At 41.4% G+C, this 7,440-nt stretch overlaps 1 pseudogene; it reads left to right on the top strand.

The window, feature by feature from the left end:
* The first annotated feature begins 743 nt into the window (after positions 1-743).
* LOC101640610 overlaps positions 744-7,440 on the top strand; it is a 7,922-nt pseudogene continuing 1,225 nt past the window's right edge.

Raw genomic sequence — 7,440 nt, 5'->3', positions numbered from 1 at the left:
TTTCAAATATAACTGAGACACTGTGTGTTTTAAAATCAGAAACCTTGTACATCAAGGTTATATATCCATTCATCACACCTGCTATCTGTATGTTGAGAAAATAATACCAGAAGATGGACTATATAAAGTAGGACACAGCATCAGGAATAGAGGAAGGCTTGTTAATAACTTTCGCTTTGCACATGATACTGCTTTGTTGCTAAAAGAGGACTTGAAGCACTTACTAAGGAAAGTCAAAGACTGCAGCCTCCTGTAAGGGAAATCCTCACCATGGGACTAATAATCAGTGTCACGAAATGTAGCAGGTCCATGTATTGAAATCATTCACGGCTTTATTTCACTTGGAGCCTCTTCAATACCCATCCATGGAAACCAGCAGTCAGGAAACGAAGCAAGATCTGCACTGAGTCCACGTGCTGTTCCTGATCAAACTGTGGTTTGGGAATTGTCTCAGCCTCGTGTGAGAGCTAGACAAAGGACCAGGAAGACTGAGGCAAAATTGATCCATTCGATCTACGGTGCTGGAGAAGATTGCTGAAAGTACCGAGGACTGCCAGGAGGATTAGCAAATCTATCTTGGAAATGGTAAAGCTAGACTGCTCCTCAGAATTGAGGATGGGAAAACGGCTTCACATATACTGGACATGTTATAAGAAAAGACTAGTCCGTGGAGAAGAATCTCACTCTTGGTAAAGGGAAGAGTCAGCCAAAAAGAAAAAGACGTCAAATAGACGATTGACACAATGGCGGCAGCAGTAGACTCAAACAAGGAATGTGAGAATTGCACAGAACTAGCAAGTGCTTCTGTCAATTCCACACAGGGCTGCTGCGACGCAAACTGACTCGGCCCCGAACAAGCACCATTTACAGATCCTCGAGGATAATGGCACAGGCTATATTATTTGATTCTGAAATCCCTATCATTTTGTTTTCTGCTTTCTGATTACATTTTTAAATGTCTTTTTTATTTCCACTTTCGTTGATGTTGTAAATTATGTTCCTTTCCCAGTGAATGTACTACCTTCTCTTTGTCCCTGCTGCACCTGGAGGAAATCCTGTCGATCACAGATCTCATAGCTCAGATATCCTCTTGAAAACATTCAGAGGAGTAAAGAAGCAGCCCTACTCTCCCTTCAAATCCAGGTCCCTAACATCCCTCTGGTTACCCAAACATTGTGCTGACCGAAAATGACTGTGAATACTTTGACTTGACTCATCTGAAATGTATTTAGTCAAGATTAAAGGCGATTGGATTTAGGATAGGTTAAATACTAGGTTTTCTTATTTCATGAAACACAAGGAACCCCAGGCCTACTGTCATTGGTAAAACAGGGCTTTGCCCAAAGCTGCCATTGTTAGTCAAGGAAGCAATGTGCTATTTAGTTTAGCTTTCCTGAAGACTTCAAAATGTTCTCTTAGACTAAAACTAGATGATTTGGCTAACCAGAAATGTAAGGGAAGCTATGATCTAAGAGAGAGATTCCAAAGCATTACAGGTAAAAGGTATTAAAGGAGAAATTTGTTGAAAATGGCTAATAATGTAGCAACGTAATATGTCACTTGGAATACAACTTTGATTTAATCTTTTTCTTTTCAGTAATCAAAGATCCATTCAAGTGTTCATGATTTGGACTTGAACTCAAAATAATTTTGAGTTATATCTTTAATTTGCTTTATAGTTGTTGAAAACATTATATTCCTAATTTTAATTTTCAGAATGATTAATTGTAATTTTATTGGCTTGCATTTATATGAGGGTAAACTGTGTTATTTACAATTGACTTTTCCTTTTTTGGTTTATAAATCATTTTATTGGGGGCTCTTACAGCTCTTAAAACAATCCATCCATCAATTGTATCAAGCACATTTGTACATATGTTGCTATCATCATTTTCAAAACATTTTCTTTCAAGTTGAGCCTTTGGTATCAACTACTCTTTTTTCCCTCCCTCCCATATCCTCCCATCCTCATGACCCCTTGATACATTTTAAATTATTTTTATTTTCATATTGTACACCATCCACTGTCTCCCTTCCCACATGGTTTCTGATGTTCATCTCCTTGGCAGTGGGGGTTATATGTCCAACATTGCAATCAGTCCCCCCTTTCTCCCTCTTCTTCCCCCACCTTTCCCCACTCTCATGGTATTGCTACTTCCATTATTGTTCCTGAGGAGCTCATCTGTCCTGGATTCCGTGTGTTGTGAGCTATTATCTGTACCAGTGTACATGTTCGGGTCTAGCCAGATCTGTAAGGTTGAACTGGGTTCATGATAGTGAGTGGGAGGAAGCATAAAAAAGTTAGCACAACAGTTCTCAACCTGTGGGTCGCGACCCCCTTGTGGGTTGAACGACCCTTTCATAGGAGTCACCTAAACCATCAGAAAACACATAAATATTTCACAATATATAATTATGCATTGTGTTGTGATTAATCTCTATGCTTTGTGTTTAATTATGTTTCATTTGTAACAATGAAAATACATCCTGCATATCAGATATTCACATTACAATTCATAACAGCAAAATTACAGTTTGAAGTAGCAATGAAAATAATTTTATGTTTGGGGAGTCTCCATAACATGAGGAACTGTATTAAAGGGTCGCGGCATGAGGAAGGTTGAGAACGAGTGAATGTTGTGTGTTTCATCGGTGCTATACGGCACCCTGGCTGGCTCATCCCCTCCTTGTGACCCTTCTGTGAGGGAATGTCCAATTGACTACAGATGAGCTTTGGGTCTCCAATCCTACCCCCATCATTTGCAAAGATGTGATTGTTTGTTTTGGGTCTTCTGATGCCTGATACCTGATCCTGTTGACATCTGGTGATCACACAGGCTGCTATGATTCTTCCATGTGGGCTTTGTTGCTCTCCTGCTAGATGGCTGCTTGTTTAATTTCAAGCCATTAAGAAGCCAGATGCTAGATCTTCTAACAGCCAGGCACCTTCAGCTTTCTCCACATTTGCTTAGGCACCCATTTTGACTTCACCAATGGTGTCGGGAAGGTGAGCATCACAGAATGTCAGGTTTTTAGAACAAAGTGTTCTTGCATTGAGGGAGAACTTGAGTAGAGGCTCAATGACCATCTTCTACCTTGATATTTAACATATAAATATATGTACAGACCGCTATTCCTATCATCATATATTAATATATTAACATATACATGCCTATAGTTGTACCTCTATAAATGTCTGTTGCCTCCTATTTCTTTCCTCTATTTATTTTACCTTCCTCCTGTCCCACTATTATGTTTGACCTTCATTCAGCTCTCAGTAATTCCTCTCAGCTACAAACCCCACCAGGCATTCTACACCCCCCTCATCATCAATTTTAGATCTCTTGTTATTCCCTTATCCCTGGGTTTGTTGGCTCCCCCTTCCTTTTCCCCCACCTCCCCTTCTGCCCTGTTCCCCTGGAACCATCATTCCAGTTGTTTTCTCCTCAGTATTAGTTATCTTGCCTATCTAATATAGACAGACATGAAGAAGAAGAAAAGAAGAAGAAGAGGAAGAAGAAGAAGAAGAAGACTATAAAAAGGGGCAATTGACTTTTCAACTCTGACATGCTGTGAAAGAACAGTATCCACTTTTATGTCTTGAGACTAGAGAGTGTGTGTGTATTAATAAATAAGATGAATCAAGAAGTATCTGGGACAATGGAGTGATTATATTAATTTATAACTAACACTCTAAAATGGGGAAATTCAATGTGTTCATCTATTATCCTTACATGATTGTTGAAAATTATAATTTATCCACAACTGACTATCAGAATTGTTTGTAAAAAATGAGTCTTGCTCTCTGATGGTCTCTCTTTCAGAACCACAATGGCTAAAACCGCTTCCCTGTGTCTCTTCCCCACCACTTGTCTGCCAGTTTGCTGTTCTGTGGTGGCTTGTATGTTGCTGTGAGACTGGAAGCCATGTCACTGGTATTCAAATGCCAGCAGGGACTAAAAACAGTTGAAGGACTGGGCTCCCCACTTCAGAGGATAACCACTGAGCACCTCGTATGTAGCTTCAAAGCATTTTCAAATACTGAAAGCCTAAACAAAGGAAGTGGATCAGTAGGTGGGCTCCTGAGGCCTGAGGGCACTTGAATTGTGACTGAAGAGCAGTTGACCATGGTGCTGTAAGCCAGGTCCACCTGTCGGAATGGAGCCTTCTGGATCTTCATTTGCTGATGGGGAAGAGTCAAGGTGTCTTGAGCAGTTCCAAAGACAAAGCTCAGGAATCACTTGGCTTCTGCCCTGGGGGAGTGAGCTTGTAGTCTCTAAGTCAGCGGGTCTCAACCTGTGGGTCTCGACGCCTTTGGGAGTCAAAAGACCCTTTCCTCGGGGTTGCCTAAGACCATCAGAAAACACATAAATGTTTCACAATATAAAATTACATATTGTTTTGTGATTAATCACTATGTTTTAATTATGTTCCATTTGTAACAATGAAAATACATCCTGCATACCAGATATTTACATTATTATTCATAACTAGCAAAATTACAGTTTTGAAGTAGCAACGAACATAATCTGATAGTTGGGGGTCATCACAACATGAGGAACTGTATTAAAAGGTCGCGGCCTTAGGAAGGTCGAGAACCACTGCTCTAAGTTGTCTTCCCTAGGGTATGGGTCAGGATTCAGTCTGTTTCTGCACCAGGGCAGTGACCTTTCATCTGTAAGCCTCACACAGCGACTGAGCCTGGTTCTTTCATGAGCATAAGACATTCTATGAGCCAAGCAATCTTTTAACCAGTTTGTTCCAGCGGGCATTCACACATACCAACACCAAGTCAGGGAAAACAGACAAGACTTACCAGCAAGAGCGAGGGAGGAAATGAGCATTCTGCTCCATTGCAGCGGTTGGAAACTCTCTCCTCTGGGCTTTTGGCTGGATATTCATATAATTTTGTCAGGGGGTGGGGGGAGGCTGGTTGTGAGTGTTCAATCTGATAAGGGGCAGTCCGATAAGGGGAGCAACCTCAAGTGTTTAGTCCAATAGCCTTGGACTCGAGCCAGTTGTGTACTTCTTTATTCTTGGTTGCCCATTGTCAGCCTTTTTATTGTTCATAGGAACTCCGTTCTGTATGCTCTGTATGCGAAGAGAAACTGCTGCAGAAATCTTCCAATGATACATGAACACAGTGGCTGCATCGATGGGCTCTGGCACTGGAACAATTGTGAGGATGATGCAGGACCGTGCAGTGTTTCCTTCTCTTGTGCATGGCGTCACTACGGGTCGGAGCTGACTCAATGGCACTTAGCACTAACAACATGTCTCTCCCACCATGACATTTTAGAAATATGTAACTTGTTACATACATTTCACAGATCACAATGAAGCGTAATTGCACCCCAAAATGGATTATAGTCAGAACCTCATGCATATATAATTTGTATGAAATAGATGATCATGTTTGAATTTTTGATTTGATGAGATTTAGGCAAGATTTTGGACTGAGTGAATTCTTAATAAATCAAGACTTTTGAGAATCTAGGAATGGGTAAATATCTTTTGGATAGATGATATATATTACTGGGGAGCAACACGTCGATTGCCTTATTCAAAGCAATTGTACCCCAAAGACCAAAGACATGCTGCAATGGGTAAATCTGCTGCACAAGAGCTCTGTAGTGTTGAAGTGCATGGCTGTATTTTGAGAACTAAGGTGCACCTGGCCCAAGTCATGGTATTTTCCAGAGTCTTCTTCCTGTGATGGATCACAGCTTCCTAAACAGAACTGCCTCCTAGATTCCATTTTCACCTCGGCCAGTCTTCGTGGCCTGGTAGGTTATGCATTGGCCTGCTAATTGTAAGATCAGGGGTTCAAACCCATCAGCTGCTCCTTGAGAGAAAGATGGGGATTTACATGAAGATTTACAGTCTTAGAAAACCACAGAAGACAGTCCTCCTCTGTCATATATAGTTCCCATGAGTTGGAATTGAGTCAATGGCGATGAGATTGAGTAAGAATTCCCTATGGTGGAGCCGGTTCGGCTTTGCAACCTGATGTGGCTTGGGCTTTCTTGATGGTACTGGAATCCAGGCTAGGCACCTGCACCCACTGAAGCAGAGAAAACCGATCCTATTTGGCTGACTTTGAGATGTCATTAGATTTCTTCCAAATACCTACTTTAATGCAGCTGTAATTTCCCCTCCCCACATCATAATTTTGAGCTACAGGCCCTAGGCTGCATCTCAAAAACTCACTGCCATCTACTTGACTCCACACTTTGAACACAGCTTGGGTCTCCCTGGCATTCTCTGGAGGCTGTTGCTGTAGAGAGTCATTGAGTTTTAACTGAAGATCTAGTGACTCTCTGAGGGGTTTGGGGACTCTGTGTCACCCGGAACACTGGGATGATGGTCACATGTTTCCCCGCATTCAGAGATGCCCTGTGTGCACTGAGAACACAGCTGTGTTTGTTAAGATAATAACAAGCCTTAAGTTAGATTAGTCCCAAGGAATTGTTTGTGTTTAGAGCAATTTTATATCACGATGTTATTGATACTCTATGCAAGCTATGCACCCTTGCCTCATTAATATATAAAGCTATATTTTAGAAATAAAATTTGCCTTTGGATCATCAGTCCACTGGCCACTCTTTTTCTTCAGGTCGGCACCACAGGTCCACACTGCTGGGCGGTAACAGAAGCCACAGAAAAGCCAGCTTTACATGACACCTGGATGTCATGCTGTCACCTTCAAGATATAGCCGAGAATGAACCAATTCTCTAACTTCCCAGAGCCTCCGTGGACACTCTCCAGAGGGATGAGCCTCTCCAAAGCCATTCCTGCTGTGTCCGCTGCTACACTGATGCACACAAGAGTTAGAGAGCAGAGCTCTTAACATCGTAGATGCAAAATATCAGATACAAGATAGTCGGTACATGAGAAGGAGTTGTATTACAAAAATGTTCAAAATAAGAGTAAATAATAAGCCTGAAATAAATGTCAACAGAGAAAGCTTTATCAAAGATGTTGAAAAACATAAAGACGAATCAAATGAAAGTCTTATTATTTTAGGAAAAAATATATTGATTGCACTGAATCATGGACTGGAGGTGACAAAGAAAAGATTCACTAAATCAATAAAAATGCCACCATCCAAAGAAGGCGGGCAAAAATACATTTGTTTCGTGGAGCCTCAGGGGTCTTGGAGCAAACAGGAAGTTTCCCATTGTAGTGTCAGAGCTCCTTAAGGAGGGAGATGGAAAGTCAGCCTGAGCAAACAAAAGACATTTGACAATTCAGATTTTCCACCTGCATTTCCATCTCCGTGGTTTACTGGGCAGGTGATTTCTACCAACAGTGCATTCGGTGGATAGGGAGGGGACCCGAAGAACTCCATGAGTTTACACAGAAGAACTCACTCCATGAGTTTACACAGAAGAACTCACTCCATGAGTTTACACAGAAGAACTCACTCCATGAGTTTA

The sequence above is a fragment of the Echinops telfairi genome, unplaced genomic scaffold (genome assembly GCF_000313985.2).
Source record: "Echinops telfairi isolate 266 unplaced genomic scaffold, ASM31398v2 ScPeMD7_15;HRSCAF=58, whole genome shotgun sequence".
Lineage (NCBI taxonomy): Eukaryota > Metazoa > Chordata > Mammalia > Afrosoricida > Tenrecidae > Echinops > Echinops telfairi.
This window is presented reverse-complemented; position numbering and strand designations above follow the sequence as displayed.